General features: G+C 46.1%; 1 protein-coding gene across 1 annotated transcript in view; it reads right to left on the reverse strand.

Moving 5' to 3' along the window:
• The window catches only part of MYO5A (myosin VA), a 102151-nt gene that overhangs the window by 82897 nt on the left and 1696 nt on the right, over nucleotides 1–17558 (reverse strand). The gene's annotated exons all lie outside the window — the stretch shown is intronic.

The raw sequence follows: 17558 nt of genomic DNA on the forward strand, positions 1-17558 counted from the left end.
TTGCCACATCTGAGTTAATTCATGCGAAGCTACTTCACATGGAGTATTAAAAACTTTCCCTTGTAGTTGCAAAGAGGGCAAGTTTAAAATGGATTGTCTCCAGAATGCCAGAAGAAAAAAAAAATGAAAGGATTTGGTTGAAAACGCCTCCAAAATAATAGAGAAGAAGAATCTAATTCCGGTTATGACCATTTTCACCCGAGCCAAAGGTACAGACTGGATCTCTGTCAGGCTCTCCAAGTGTAACACAGGTGCCAACCTTGTGCGATTCCCTGCCTGCCTCTGGCACGTCATGGGAATGTCACCAGGAAGAAGGGTGGCTCGTGGGGGGGTCGGTTTGGTGTGAACTGAACTGAATGTGCCCTACAGACAGTTAGGTACAGAGGTACCGCCACTGAGCCGCTGCCCATTCCACTCTAACTGCACACACACACAGACTAAAAGCATTTCTCTTCCTTGAACCCACAGGAGCACCGACAAGGGTAAACCCCCAATTCTGACATCAACTGTTTAGAACTGAAAGAAAGTGAACTGAAGTTCCCAGTTCACTTTTGATAAAGTACGAAGTACCTCCCAAAGACTTTTAAATAAAGTCCTGAAAATGGTACAAATGGTTCTGAGCATTAGATATTTGTCCACAGCACGAAGAGGCTATTATTTACCATTTTAAAACAAAAGCAGGCCCATGGCAAGCATGAACTAAGGCAATAGAAACCAGCTACACATCTCCACACAATTCAGCTGCTTTGTGGCAGATGCAGTTAAACTTCATTCATGAATGTAACCCAGAACAAACATGCACCTTGTTTTCAAAAACTGAGATTATTCATATTCTTAAATGAGTGAAGCCAGTTACAATGGTTATCTCATGTTCAAGAACCAGTTAAAAGTGTATGGAAACCATATCATTACCTCTACAGTTGCACATAAATGCAAATAGGTACATATGAAAAGAGTTCTTGCGTAACGCTAGTAAAAGGCTACAGCGTTTTGAATACAAGAAAGCTTCTCAGCAGATGCTCTTGTAATGCTTGGAGAGCACCGAGATCTCCCCACACCCATTACCTTTGCAAACAACAATGCTGCTTGGCTTTATAGGAGCAGTCCAGTTGCAAAACACTCTCGAGCACGAATCCAAAGAAAAAAGGCAGAGAACCAGAGGCAGGGCAACAGCAGCTGATGCTTCCCTTCTCCGGCTGGGAAGCCAGTGCTGCAGGAGGAACGCACCCTCCCGAGAGCCCCAGCTGGGCTGTAGCTCCTGCTGCACGGATGTAAGACCCCGAAGCCAGGCCCAGGTCCAGGGGCTTTCTGGGGGTATGCACAGACACAGGACTGGCAGGGAGGCTGGAGCTGTGCTCCTCAGGTCCTGCTCAGCCTCGGCTGGTAGCTCACAGCCTCAATTCATGAGGCGCGTGCTGAAACATCAGCTGGGACTTCTCTGTCCACTTTAACCTCCAGGCAGAGAAAACAGAACCCCTCTGCCAGATGAGTAAAACCAAGCAGTTTTCTGACAAAAGCTTGCAGTTCTTCTTTTCCCTCCTGTGTCCAGGTAACTCAGTCACTTCACTTTAGAGGGGTCCTGAAGGAGAGTGGGCACAGAGATCTTGTTCAGATTGTGCCAGTGCAAAATAAAAGAATTCCTATCGCGTGCCTAGGTAACGTGCAACCAGCAAACTCTGAGCATCCCTGGGGGCTGGATAGGACCTGCAACCAACCGCACCATCGCTGGCCATGAGGGCAGCCGCCAAGGGGCCAGGGCGCAGCGAAAGGCACAGGCAGGCCTGCTGCTGGGCCCTGCACTCGCTCTGCAGAGACGACTCCTGCCGCTGCCACCTGGAAGCAGTGAGTATGAGAACCTTTCGAAAGAAAACCAAACCCACAATAAATGAAAATATAAAGTTATCAGAAGCTAAAGGTACCAGTGAAGTATGGCACTTTGGTAACCCAATTTGCTCTACTGAGTGAAAGGAGAAAAACAATGAAATAAAGAACTGAAACTTTACTTTCATTGCTTCCTCTAAAAACCTCTTCTCTCCTTTCCACGTGTGTTTTTGAACGCAGGATTCCCTAATACACAAAGTTCCCTAAATACACATACATCCAAACTTACCCAAATGCACCTATTTGCAGAACTCTTCTTTTTTGAAATTGAGAATCAAAAGCCTGCCATAAACTGGGCAAGTTTCTCGGTTTAACACAGAAGATGCTACTGTAGCAGAGACAGCTGAAGACAAAAAGTGTATGTACCATGCTTTGCTCAGTTTTTATGACTTTTGTTTTTCCTCAGCTAAAGCAAGAGTTCCCAATCTTCAGTATTTGTGATGGGATGCTGCTTCCCTCTCATCACAGGAATTAACAGAAAGCAAAGGAAAGGTGACACAAAAGAGGAAAGCTTTTAAATGCTGTCTAGCCAGAAGGCTGGCAGGCTGGTTTCCTCTGGGCTGTACCAAGTTTACTGATGTTAAAAAGCCAGCAGTAAGACACAAATTTTGTTAACTTCAGGCAGCAAATGTCACATGGCAGTTTCTAATTATGTGATCTATGCCAGGATGAAATAGGCACCTTTAATTTATTCAGCTGAAACTGTGTATTTTCTACTGTCTGTAGAAGAGAAAAAAGAGAAAGCAGAAAACAGATCTCCATAGAAACTGGGTTACTAGAGACAGCTGAATCTTCCACATGACACAACCTCACAGATATTACAGTCATCCTGAGAGCGCTAAGCTGCAGCTTTTCATCTGTAGCATCACTGCCTAGCCTTAAATCCCTGCCAAAGAAAGCACCTGGTAAAAAGAACAGGTGGGAGGAAAGAGAAAGATGTTCCTAATTATAAGCACTGAATCATTTCACAACACTCTCACCTCATTAATTTAGCAGAATGATTTGCAAAATCGGATTTTCATTCTATCTTTTATATAATCAGTTGATGTTAAAAACCCGTTGCTTTACAGCCTTTGATGGGATCCAACTCTAAGCAGAAAATAAAGAACTGTCGCTGGTAGAAACAGGAACAAGGGGCTCTCTTGAGAAGTGCCTTACTCTTTGATGTCTAATATTCATCCTTCCTTAAAGATCAAGTTTATGACTATGTGAAAATAAGACTAAAATACGATAAACTTCTAGAGACGCTGAATTACAAGTCAGGTTTCTAAAAAGGAGACGAAATTCTAGCCTAAAATAGCACTGAAATTTATAATACAATACAACTTACAGCAAGAATCAAGTGAGCTTTACTGAAATTGTGCCTGATGATGGCCACCAAATATATAAATATACCCTCTATAACATTTCAATATAAATTTCAAACCACCTGAACTACTGATAGGGATGATAACAGTATGACTGACTCAAGGAAAGACAGTGAACAAAACTTCAGGTAAATACTGCTACCATTCAGTCGGCAGCGGCCATCGACCAACAGCTGGGCGTTCATGCGGCTGTGCTTTCTCTGAACAAGCTTAGGAAGGGCTCAGAGTGAACACAAGGCACACAGTCAGGACCGCCCTGAATTCAGAATGAAAAGGAAATAACCAAATTATTTCAAAATTCAGTTTCCTGCCTAGACTCTGTTCCAGCCTCAGCAGAGTGCCGTGAAACACCACCGCCCCACCACCTCCCACATCAGGCCAAGTACAGAACTGTTGGGCTGCGCTCTGGGAAGGGCACCGCGGGCTGCGGAAAGGCAATGCTCAGTGACAGCGATGTCATTGCTCAGAAGAGTTCACAGCAGAAAGAAAAGACAGGACGATGGTTTCATTTCTCACTGGCGGCTCAGAGAGCTTGCTGTATTACCAGAATTTCATATAATAAGAAAATATAATAGAAAATTTCAGTGTTCTCTCATACCTCATGATTTCATCTTAGATCACATGAAGAAATCAGCAGACTATAACAATTATCTATCAAATGAGACCATATGACTCACAAAGCTTCTCTTCTGAAATATTAACCTCTTGAAGTACTAATTGACATTGCTGACAGAACGGAGTCAGACATGTGAGCAGCTCAGCATTCGCTTCAGCCATCAAATAGTTCTCCACTTCCATTGCCTAATCACAATTACAGCAGGAGATACAGCTCTTCATCCAGCTTAACAGCTCTTTTGATATGGACTGAAAGAGTTCACAAATAATCCATATCCTAACAAAAACAAACAAACAAACAAACAAACAAAAAACAGAAAAATCAACTCAACAAAGCTGTCCCTAGGTTCTTGGCAAGATCTGCCCGTACATGTGAGCTCATATGACTTGCACTTTAGCAAAGACAACCTAGTTATTCACTTACAGACAGCCTCAAAACCCACAGTCTTTCAGGTGTTAATCAAGAAAACCTTATGACAGACACTGCCTCTCTCTCCTTCAAAAATGACCTTATTTTTGCATAGCGATACAGCAGTTCGTTAGTGCCTGGATCAAAGACAGACCGTCAATTTTGGCAGCACTAGCTGAAGCAGCTGACAGAACAGCAACAGCTGGCCAAGGTCAAAATTTGACCAAAATCATTCAGTGTGAACCTGTTACTGACTCTGAACATGGCCACCTGGAGAGAACAGTCTGCATTATTATGATTGAAAAAGGAAAACTGCTTGTTAGTGCCGCATAACTACAAGCCAGAGTACAAACCTGTGAAAAATCATGTAAAACAGTTCAACTTATCTATGAAAAACGCTCACTTGTTAGAAAAGGATCTCCTCAACTGTGTGATTTCCTTGGCTAGGATTGCTCTGAAAACATGATTTGATGCTACTGGAATAATTTGCTTTCAGCTCATATTGTCTCTTAGCCTCTGCTCACAATGCCACCACCACTGATGGTAACTCTGAGCCTAGAAAAACTTAAAACAGGAAAGCTTCATCTTTTGTACTAATAATACAGGATAATACAGGCAGATGCACATCCAGGTGAGCTTAAGCACAAGCCTGAACTTGACCAGCCTGAATCCCATCCAGAGATCCTGATCGTAACACAAGAGGCAGCAGCAGGTCCCAGTTCTGCCAGTGCTGAAGTCAGTCCAATTTCTGTCAGTCCTCCCAGGTGGAGACAGTCCCAAGGAAGCACTGCATTCCCTGGAACAAACGTTGCTGCTGGTTGCAGTTTGAAAAGAAAGACAAGACTTTACTCTCCTTTTATAAAAACGGCAAGTAACCAGGAAGGATCAGGAAGTAGCCAAAGACATTGCTTAAACGACAAGCAGGCTGCCAAACCTCTCAGAAACTCAGCTAAATTCTTGTTGTGACCTGAGGGAAAGAGCACAATTAACTTTGCAAAAAAATCAAAACAGAAATTATTGATCTTTGTAACAGTAGCATTCTTTTGGAAATGGAGTGTATTCTCTGGCTCGTTGCTCAGCAACAGCCATTTATATACCTCTTCTACAGTTTAAGACCTGATATTTATAAAGAATTAATTTGAGAAGGTATTAATATGATATATAGTGGGGTGAGCATCTGTGACAATTTGTATTCATGCTTTATCAGACAAACAATCTCACATAAGTTGTTTTTCTAATAGGAAGATTAAAAGCCCAAAGATATTGCATAAATCTCTGACTCATAGGAAGAGAAATTTCAATCCCCATGTTCCCCAAACTTTTCAGCTATTATTAAGAACTGCTATTCCTTAGACCCGCTGAACTCTGCAGGTACCTTGAATAATATCCAATCGATTTTCTTTTGCACCTAAAATGTACTTTGCATTTTGTGAAGGTTTGAAGAAAGAGAACTCGGCTGAACACTTCTGCCTGCAGCTTCTGCAGTTCCCTCCCTGGGCTTGCCAGGAAAACAGGCAGTCCTGCTGCTTCTTCGCTGCCTTAACGCTGGAAAACCAGCACCTCTCTCTCAAACCTCACTACCCTCACACTGTGCTTAGTTATTATGATAATAACAAATAAAGAGAGTTCTTAGACTTTATTAATTATATAGTTTATTGGACTTTGCTGCTATATCCTTACAAGACCCATAAATTAAATGAATCAGATGGTCAAGTCTCATTTGTACCTTATCGTGCAGCTTGTTTACAACATTTAGTATAAAAGAGCCTTTCATATAACCACAGACTGCTAAACTGGTAAATTCAGTTGTCCAGAAGAATCATTCACACCAGCAGCTTCTTCTACAAACAGCAACATAAAACATTTTAAGACCAATTTCAAGATGCAGAATTGTGAGAAAATGCATCTTTGAACGGCAGTAGCCTAAAGCCTTCCTCAGAACGATTGTGCTGATACCTTTAAATACTCTTAGATAGAGCTTCCACTGAACTTCGTGGATCAGCAACATCTTCAGCACTTACATAAGCAGAACCAGAAGGGGACAGAAAGACAACACACAGAGCCACGGGAGAACACAGGACCTGGGGGACCAGGAGGGCAGAGGGCAGGCCCGAGGGCCCACAGACACCTCACCAAGCACGACTCTTGACGTAGGCGCGGGCAGTGATATCCAAACTTACCCTTAGATAAACCAGCAGGAAACGAGTCACGAACAACAACAAATAACGCCACCGAATGCTTCAGTCATTTAACCAGGGCTCAGAGTTAAATCAATGCTGTTACAGGACAAGCGTGGAGACAGACCTCAAGGGGCACCAAAATTCTGAAGTGCTGAGGGGAGCTCTGGTACTGCTACCTGAAAGTTCACACAGCTTCACACTGGAACACAGCTGACACAGACAAGGCCTGAGTACTGCCGTCTCCACTGAGGAGCAGAAGCCTGCACAGAAAGTCAGGGGTTCTAAGGGGTTCTTAGAACTCTTCACAAAGAACTGCAAATGAAGAGTAAGCTCACGAGAGCTGAGCAGTGTAGCCATGAAACCAATAAATACAAGAGGTCTCCAGAGCTGGAAGTCGTACATTTATTTTTAACTATAACTGTCACTGCAGAGATGAATTTAAGAAAAAATAACCTAACAGTTGGAGCAAGTAAACTGAGCCTGGCAGTGTGGTGCACCTCTCTGCAGAGCTAACCAGCCAGGCAGGCTCTCCTCAGGTTGCTCCAGGTGAAACCTGACTGAAAACGTACCCGTGGCTGCACGTACAGGTGCAGTGCCTCTGCCCGCACCTCCCTCTGCTCCTCGCGGCCACCGCCAGCCAGCAGCCTCGGCCACGCAGCGACTCTGATGGCGTTCAGGCGGAGGAGAGGAGACAAGGGGCAGTGCCGGCCGAGCCTGTGGCCACTGCCTCCGAGGGATGAGTGCTCCAGCAACCCGCAGCCATCAACGGCCAGCTACAGCAATTAGTGCTAACAAAAGCCAGGGATCAGCCTAGGCTGGGGTGCAACTGCTGCCCTAGCAGGCTGCTAACCCCCCTGAGTGGCCCAGCAGCCTGGTGAGCCCAGGGGTGCCTGCAGGCAGCAGCATGGCCCAGCGCAGGCACAGCGAGCAGTACCACGGGAGCAGGGTGGTGTTCAAAGGACAGCTGAGGTCTCGGGGCCTACCAGCATCCTACAAAGAACTGCTGTGGCACGAATTACAACTAGTTGTCCTTGGCCATCGGGGAAACATCCACGGACTTACATTGATGGGAAACTTCACTTTACTTTGAAGTGATATATACATAAAAAAAAAAAAGCTAAATCCCAAATGCAGCATATATATACATGCTGCTACAGGCAAATCCGGTCAGCAAACAGAAATATATATTTTTTTCCATTTCTTTAAATACTAAAATTATTAGTAACCTTTCTACTGAAATTCAGAGAAAGTGATCCCCGTGGAAACCCGCACACTGGGAGTGACATCAAAACCAGAAAACCTAGCATCTTACTTTGTTCTATCAAACCTATCAAAGAAGAGTTACATTTCTGGGTTAGGCTTGATATGACCCTGAAAAATAGGATTTGAAGAGTTAACACCCACAGAATGAACTTCACGTAAATTTTCTTTAAAAACAAGACTTTCTACATTTTATGTTGACTGTACTTGACCTTCTCTTTAAAATGTCTTAGAAACAGACAGATTTGGTTTGTAATCAGTCATTATCATACCACACAATATTTTATCCATCAAACTGTTGCCCATTTGAACAACGCTCTAAGGCGCTGCTTGCAGTATCGGCCTTTGGCAGCTCCTGTTCCATTTCGCAGCTCCCCTTCCACACCTGGTTCTCCGGCCCTCCACGAGAGCCATCTCCAGCGAGCTGCTGCTAGCATCTGTTATTCTGTGAATTATTCCGCATGCGATGCCCGTAGTGCACACAGCTGAAACCCACTGCACATGTAAGGGAAGTCACATGCAGTGCTGCTTCGGGACATTACGACTCCAACCATGTTTCTGACTGGACTTAACTAAGACTGTATCAGCAGCTACATGAAGATAAAACGCGTCTGAGTGCCTGGGGAGGCTGGCAGAGCCGCCAGCCTGGCGGGCAGGCTGGAAGCTCGGCGCAGGCACAGCGTTCTGCCTTCCTCACTGCCTTCCTCGCTGCTCTGCGGCTCCCGCCTTGAACTCGGCACTCTTCTCAAGAAATGTGTGCTGTCATATAAGTCAGGCCTAAAAGCAAATTAAGTCAATGTTTAAGAAAATGTTGCATTTGAAACAGTTTTGATTCCTAGATCTGGCTCAGAAAAGTCGGCACCTACAGCTAGATCGAAACCATGAGTGCTTCAGTCACTGCTTGAGACACAAAGAGAAAACGAACTTTTTAAATAAGCACAGTAAAATCAGCAAAAACATTGAGCAGAAGTGTAACGCCCATCCCAGACTAAGCAACAGAAAACTACCCTGAGTTCTGACACATGTAAAACTTAGCGTTGGTTCTAATCCACATAAAGAGGTATACGGTATATTGCATTTCACCCCACACGTCAAAATGAAGGCCAAACAGTGCTAGTATGCTAGTGATTTCAGAAAGAAGTTAATTACCAGTCTGCCCTAAAATACCTCCTCATTCATCCAACCTGAAAAACATGTTACAACAGTTGTAGAATAGTGGCCACAAGAAACTAAGGGCAAATGAAAAACTGCAGCCATCCCCTGAATATTAAGCTCATAAAATGTGTTGCATTGAAGAACTAATATTAGGAAAAGGATGCATGATTTCATCTGCTTTCACTGAGTGTTGCGGGTATATTACTAAAACACTCCAACTTAAAAAAAAAAAAAAAAAAAAAAAAAGCCAATACTTAAAGAATACACAGAAAAATTATTCACCATGTCATGACTAAATTTATGGGTGCCTGAATGAGGCTTTTGTTTTAATACTAAGAGAATGCAAGTCACAATACAGACTTCGCGGCATAACTATTGCTGACATAAATACTACTTCCAGACCATGGAAGACCCTCATGTTTCTCACATATTTTTATATGTTGATGTCATGTGACATAACGTTGATTTCCTTTTCTCAACTTCTTAAATGGATTTAATATCTTAAAGAAGCATTTTTAAATTATTTTCCCAAAAGCTTCTGGAAACTCCACCTACAGCAGGCAGGATAAGCGAGTCATTTCTTGCAACACACTGAGCAACCCAAGTTTTGCTTCGGGGAAGAAGCGGCTCCCAGCACTGGCTGCAGCTGGCTGTTCATCTTGGGTTCATATGCGCTGAAAGAGGAAGCGTTGTCTTTTGTCTCTGTGGCAGTGCTTCAGCAGAGAGCCATCTGCATCTCTGTGATGAGATTATTTGGTGTATCTAACACTCCCTTAGACAGGAAGGAAAAACAAAGGCTTGCATTGAGCAGGCAGATGCACTGAGCCGTGCTGTGCTACGGCGCTGGAGTTTGACAGAAGAAGTTATTGAGAAAAAGAGCAGAGGAGCCACAGCTGATCACCTAGCTGGCAGAGGTGACGTAAGGATGGATTTTCTGGTATCTGTAAAACATCCGGAGTATGGACAATTGCTGATTAACTGTGAAAACTTTAAAAGTTAATAAGTTAAAAATGGAAGGAAAGATGTTTGGTATAGACTTCGACAGTGGGTAAGGCTGTACTTTCCTGAGCATCTTTCTGGCACACTGGGATCAAGTCCAAACAGACCTCCTTCTGTTTTTGCTTGAGAAGAGTCACATTAACAGTAAATACCTGCTGGGCGTTATAAAAATCCAGAACTGCAAACCACCACACTGTTAGTCCGTAACTGGTAATTTTTCGTTACAACTACACAGAAGCACCAGGCTGAGATGCAAGTGTATGAAAACAGAGCTTTTAGTGCTTTTGCCCGATTTATTCAGGGAAAGCCAGTTTTACTCAGCTAACCCAAAGCTTGATTCTGCCAGTATAAGGCCAAGTCTACGCCTTGCTGCGACGCCGTTAACAGCACCCTGACACCAGCGAGGCACTCCACGAAGCAGTATCCTGCCTCCCCATTTTCTTATGGGAGGCTGACAGCACATCCACGTGCAAGGAAGCTACAAACGGTGCGAGCAACCCCACAAGTCTCAACGCAAAGCCCGCAGGCAGAGATGCATCCACCAGGCGCCCCTCGCGAGAGCTGGGGGAAGCTGCAGAAGCGGGGTCAGTGGCTGCAGCACCACCCTGAGCAGTGCTTGGGAGGGAAGCATAGCACCTGCCCCTGCCACCCCAACCAGAAGGACTCCAGCGAGCAGCTCTAACCTCCAGCTGCACGAGGGACTGGGAACAGCTCCATGTTGGCGAGGGCACCGAGACCAACACCCTTCACCTTCTCTGGAGTTTCTGCACCATGTTTAGTCTTACAAAAACTATTCTGCTCCTCTTTTCTGCGAGTGCTGTGTATTCGACAGCTAGCAAAAAGTTTATGTTGCCTTTGTATTTCCAGCACATGATTACCAGAATGAAGGGACCCACCCTGACATCACCCGCTAACAACTGCGAATGCTTTTCCACATATAAGTTCTTCCAACAATGTCCTAACCAATCAAACCATTGTCTGGAATATTTGAAAAACGTCTTCCATATATGTAAGCCAATATTCTATTGAATTTAAACCTTTATTAATAAGCTATTATGTTAATAAGCTGTTATATGCTTGGCTCAACGGCCTTCGCCTACGTTAAAACCAAGAAAACAACCAAACACGTTCTACTTACTTTGACATACATGTAGTCTAATCCATCTATTTCCATCCCAGATCTCTCATAACACAGATTTTCAGCACTTCTCCAGGCAGTTGGTGTTTCCTTTCCAGACAAAACAGGCTTAACCTCCATGGAAAAGATTTCCATCTCTCCTTTACTGGTGTACGCTAACTCATGAGGCAACTTGGGAATCTCTCGCTGGTTCCCTCGGCAAAACAACTGAGGTCATCTGCTTTAAAGATATGTATGAATAACCCACAGAGCCTGCAGAGAGCAACGTGTGACAAGCCGTGGTGGGGCCGTGAATTCCCCCATTGTTAGACCGACTCATAATATTTTAGTTTCTTTCTCCAGCTCTACAAAGAGCAAGAGTGTCCTCCTGTAAATCACTATGTAACAGCTAAATTCCGTTGGCTTGGGATAATCAAACAGAAGAATTCAAAGACGCTGCTAATAACTGCAGCAAGACTTCATCATTTTTCATACCCATTTACAAGGGAGACCATATGGGCATGTGAATCTCTCAAATAAGTATCTGTTCTTCTATATTTAGAACCAGGCTAGAAGCATGCAGCTTGCATCGAACCACGGAGCAACCCTATGAAACTTTACACGACACGGCACAAGTCGTCCTTTCTGCTGTGTTTGCTACTGCACGGACAGACCCGGAGCTCTTTGTGTTTAATTTTAAAAACGGGACTCTCATCAAACGAAAGCAAAAGCAGCCCGGAAGAGTCTGCTTTCAACCATCTCCATTGTCTCCTAAGAACTAAGTCAATGCACCAAGCCAATTATCCTGTTAATTACCGGTGGCATCTGTTGTTTGATGTGAATTAGCCTGACAGCCTTACCTGTAGCTGGGTCAGAAGGTAAAAGCGAAGACGTGATCAGCAGCCTGAGAGTGGGGCGGCCGCCTCCACGCCGCTCAGCCCGCGGCCACAGCTTCGCCTGCAGCGGCTCCTCACGCCGCAGCCCTTCGGCCTGGCAGCAGGAGAGGCGGGCGAGCCTCAGCAATAGGAACGGGTGCTGTTTTCAACACGCTCAAGAAAAAAGGAGATGAAGCAGTTGGACTGGACTTTGCAGCAGACGTTAAAGGCACCTGTGAGCGATCCTCGCTGCTCGTCTGCCAGCTCAGTCGTGACACCGCTCCCTCAGACCTTTCACTGATATATCTGGTTATTTGCTTTTGGATCTCCCTGTCCTGTAGCACTAGAAGGAGCTTTACCCGGCCTGAGTACCTCTGTGGCACTGTTACTGAAAGGGAGCTGTGACAATGCTTGCTAGTGTCCCAGACTAACGGGGCAAAGAAATTAAATCCAGGCCACTAAGGAAAACAGATGGTGTAAACACAGAAGATGTCTGCTCATATAAGTAATCCACTTTCACTTTCTTCAGAGTTTGCATTAAAATTCACAGATACTCCCATTAACTGTTGGGTCAGGACGTGCAACCCACAGGCATCCAGCAGGAGTGAAGCCCTTAAACTCATCGGTGTGCCCAAAGCTTCCTGCCTTTACTTTCCGGCTGCTTAATGCACGCTCCAGCAAGCAGGGACCTCCTCTGATGCCATCACACCAAGTACTTACCTCTTTTTCCTTTTCCAACCTTTTGGCCAGTGCTGATCTCTATTTTATAATTTACTTGCAAATAAAAAGAGCCAAACATACAGAAATAAAACTACTAAATACTGTGCCTAACTGACAGCAGGTTGCAAAGAAGTTGCATCGTGCCAGAAAAGGAGTGGGTTAGGAGTGGCCAGGAACAGTAAGACGCCCAAATCAAGATGATCAGCTCGGTAACGCCGAAGGTTTTTGCATTTACACAGCACTGGGTAGCTCAGGTTATCCATCCACACAGCACTGCCCGTCGGGCTGCTGCCTGCAGCAAGGTGAGAAAGGGGCTGTGCTAAGGGTGAGAGGACTCACACGTCCCAGGATGGTGCGGCACTGGGAAAGAAGCTCCTCCTGAAAACATACTCTTGCCATTAAATACTGAATTTAGGTTTAAGCAGACAGGTTCTCACTTACTGCAACCCTGCATACACAGAGCTGAGCACCAAGAACTTGAGAAGGAAGTATCCCAAGGATATTTTTTCATTTGTTTTCCTGCACAGATTATTCTGGGCAGGTGTACGACAGCAAAAATATTTCTCTGCTGTAAGAGGAAATAGAAGGTCAAAGCCCCAGTCTTGCAGATTTACATGCTTGATTTCAAAGCATAAAATTAAGCAACAGGATTACTCACACTGGATGAAGATAAATCTTTGCAGGATCACAGCTAAGCACAGCCAAGCACTTCTGGGAACATGGGGAAATGATGCAGTCCTAAGCAAGGCTAGCACAGAGCTCGGCATGGGCATGGAAGTGCTGGTGTCTGCCCACAGCCCTAAAAGCCTCACCACTGGCATCAGCGATCGAGGCTGAAGCAGCCCCCTCGTGCAGCTCTCCGTTCTGGGTGCAGCTCAGAAGTAAAGCAAAAAATGGCTGTCCACAGAGTTCAGCGCAGCTTGAATTCTGTCTCCCGCGTCCTTTAGCTGCATTCCTAGGTGTTTAACAGTTTTTATACAAATTTAAGCTAACCAAACCCTTTGAAGCATCATTCCCCAAGACAAAACCAGCTGAACTGGAATGTAAAGGTTGGCCTAGCTGTTCGTGGAGGTCTTTCCCAACCATGATTCCATGAAAAACACGCATCTGTTGTGGTGTGTCATGAGTCAGACTACAGTCTACGACTAAAACTTCAGCGAAAGAACAGTCTGATGGAAGAGGAGAAAGCCAAAGTCGAAGACATGCAGAACATTTCCAAGAAACACAGGTTTATTCTGGCCCCAAACTATTTGCTGCAACAAGAACCAGCGATTACTAATGGGAAATATGAATTCCTTCCTCGCTACTTCAGCAGCAGGGAAGATGTGCAGGAGATGACAGCACTGCTCTGACCCGTCCCAGTGGCTCGGTGCTGCTCTACCCAGCCGGCAGCAGCAGCGCTGCCTCCTGGCCCCGCTCCCAGCCGTGGCAGTGCTTCGGCCAGAGCCCGGCGCGCTGCACGCAGCGGTGAACACGGCTGTGCTGCAGTGAGCACCTGATAGCCCGCAGATAACCTCTGCACTTCCAAGCACACAAATCAGAACTGCAAACAAGGAGCGCCCGGGCGCGTGCTCCTGCACACGCGCAGGTGTCAAGGCTCGGGAATACAAGCCGTCCTCCCATCAGTTCTTTTAAGGCTCGTTTAGCGCATGTTCGGGGTGTTCAGGTAATGAAATCGGAATGGAAAGGAAGCCCTCGGCACGCACCACAGGGCCGGCGTCCCCACAGCCTGCTGTGGAGGCCGGCCAGAGGCAGGGGCAGTGCCCCCGAGCTGCCCATGGACAGCAGGCTGCCTGCTGCGCTCGGCTCTGCCCTCCGGCAGCGACACCACCTGGTTTTACTGTCACTTCTTGCTTTCCTTCCTAATCCCATTAAGAATGGACCATCCGAAAACAGATCTTGTGACACTGGAAGCTTCTGTGGTGTCCTCCACTTCAGCCAGTTCCATGAGCAACTTTCAACAGCAAAATGCTTTCTTTAACTCTACAGAGGTTAAACGATGAGCCTCATTCAAGCGAGAGACAAGTGGCTTTGGTGCTGAAGCACGTGGAAAGGATCGGGCTACCGAAGGCGCCAGGAGGAGATCCTGCAACCCACCTGCTGGCCCTTCCGCCTCCACCGGGAGCTCAGTGGCTCGCCCAAAGGTAAGGGTGGTGGCTGCACAGCTCCACACACAGCAGGAGCTCAACAGCACTTTATCTGATCATTTATTTATCTAAAAAATAATAGTAATCCATTACCTAAGCCATCTGGCACATGTTATAAAATCAAGGCAGTAGAAACAGACAGACAATAACCAGTGGCAGCTCAGTGCACAGACATTGCTACTGTGCAAGGACTGCTGACAAATTTGCAGGGGACCCCACATAATCCACTAATTAAAGTAAATATTTTAACACGAGACTTGGAGAATTAAGTAAATGACCAATTATTACAAATGGGAGCTTCGTAATTCTTCTTACATGCAATAAAGAAAATTCACAGAGCTTTCAAGATAAGGTCTGTACCAAACGACATATCTATTATTTTGAGTTTAAGGTTGTGTCTCCTCTCCCCCAAAACAATCTCCCAGTGATGCTCCACTTTCAGTGCTGCATTAGGCCCATGGGATGCACCCTCCCAAAAACCACCTGCGGACCGAGAGAAGCTTTCACGAGCAGCCTGAAGCCACCTGGCCGTGGCCCCGTGCCAAGGGTGACACCGCGTGTCCCCAAGCACGCTGTGGGCCAGGGGACGTGGGACGCTCTGCTCCCCGGCCCTCTGCAGTGGAACTGGCTCAGGCTCTGACCCTCACCGGTTCTGCCTCCCAAGGCTCACGCTTCTTGTACCAAGAATGATAAATTGCTGACGTATCACAGAAGTGTTGGTGAAAAACTAAGGGTTTTTTTCAGTTTCCCTGTGGCTGGTGTCTGACCACAGGCTTTTATTTATTTATTTATTTATTTTTATTTATTTTTTTTTTTTTACAAAAACATACCAAAACATCAAGCTCAGGCTAAAGCAAGCGTCGTTAGACAGCTGGGTAATTACATAATCCAGCGCCTTCTGCTTACGGGCAAGGGGAGCAGAGCTGCTGCACACAGCTGTGACACTCCGCTCCCACCACTTTTACTCCAGCAGCAGGGCAGGTCCCCAAAGCAGAAAGGCGCCTGAAATGTCCCCGCTGCTGCTGTGTTAGTTTTCGAAGACCAGAGGCAGAGACAGAGTAGCAAATACCCCGTGAGAGCCTACCATCACTTACAGATGTGACTGCTGCCCAGTACCTCTGATTTCTACGCCAGGCTCACTGCGTACAAAGCGTTACACCCAGGCGAGGAGCACCCCGGTGGGAAGCTGCCTGCAGTCGGGCCCAGTGCTGAGGAGCGAGCACGGCGCGAGGGAGCCAACTCCAAACACATCAAGGCCCTGTCCTCAGGACTGAGGCAGCTGCCCGCAGACAGTGCCGGCAACGCCACAGCAGGCTTCTTGCGACGCTGGGAACTGCACAAGCGGCTTTTTGTCCTGTGCAGTTCCCTCCGACACTTCCCTAAGTCAGTGTAACGCTACAAACCCCCAGCCTGCACCGCTTCAAGGACAGAGCACCAGAAATGAAGCCTGGCCACTGAGTTCAGCTTGCCCAGGCTGCCGGCCTGCAGTGAGAACTGGTTAGGGCTTCCCTTGGTGCTCCATTTCTGCCCCCTTTAACCACAACCGGACCAGCTAGCTGCCCCAGCCTGCAAGAGGCTGGAAAGGGAAGGAAGTATTGGTAACAGCAAGGATGAAATGAACAAATGAGTTGAAAAATAAATAAATATGCTGAACCCAGCCATACAAAACCAATACTGACATCCCCCTAAGAGGGCAAAGCAACATGCTGTAGGAGAACACAGCATAAAGCAGGAACAGCTCAAACCAGGGGAGAAAAGGAAGAAAATGGAGAACAAAAACGACTTCATGATGCTGAATCTCCATTCCAATCTGAAAAGCGGAGGCACGAACACAGTGCCTGATCTATTTTAACTTCAGTGTGCAGGTAATGAGCACGTGCCGAGGATGGTTTTGCACAAACCCGAAGGCAAGACCATGAAGTCTGTCAGTGCAAGTGGTGGTGCGGCCAGGGCAGAGGAGTCAGATGAGGCCCAGGGCTGGGCAAAGCATTCTCACTTGCTCTTCATTTCCAAGGAAGGCAGACAAAAGCCAACACATGGCCCAGATGGTCCCTACAGATTTTCACAGGTCAGCCCAAGCAGATACCTATCTGCTGTTGGTCAACAGCTATGAAACGCTGATCCCTTACGTCTGAGTACTGTTCAGTGGGGCTACAACTACTCATGAAGCACACCCCAATTCTACTCAGTTTGTATCCAAAGTCAAAGAACCAAAACTTTCAAAAATTACCTTACAGTAGGACTACTGATCTCCCATTGACAGCTTCTCAACAGGACAAGTGAAACATAGCTCAGGAGCACAAAACACATCTAATAACAATGCCCGGGACACAACCCACGGAGCGGTTTTGAACTGCTGTGCCCCAAAATTGAAGCCTTCGAGCAGAATCCGTATTTGCTGCATTGCTGGGAGCAGGAAGACAAAGCAGAGCATGGTTCAGTCCCATTATTCACAATTAGCTTGTGCCAATCCTTTAACTTCAATTCAAATTTCCAGATTAACTACAGGGATGCACAACAATGAGGCTGTCTATACGGTCACCGAGTTTAAATATACACCTGCATGAATCAAAGGAACGGGATTTTCATAGGAGCGCCGTGACTTCTTTGAAAACGCATAGCCCTGGTTTCTAACAAAAAAAAAAAAATTGAGCATGAGAAAGTACGGCTTCCTTTATACTATTTCAAGAAGGCCCATGTGGTTGGGATGGTGGGTGCTACGTTTACACTGGCCTGCAAAGCCGCCAAGCTTGATGGCTTTAGAGCGGTTGTTAACAGAGCTGGACGGGTGTAGCGCAGAGCAGAGAGCCCCACTGCTGCCAGCAGCGAGAGG

Source organism: Netta rufina (genome assembly GCF_964035555.1).
Source record: "Netta rufina genome assembly, chromosome: 11".
NCBI lineage: Eukaryota > Metazoa > Chordata > Aves > Anseriformes > Anatidae > Netta > Netta rufina.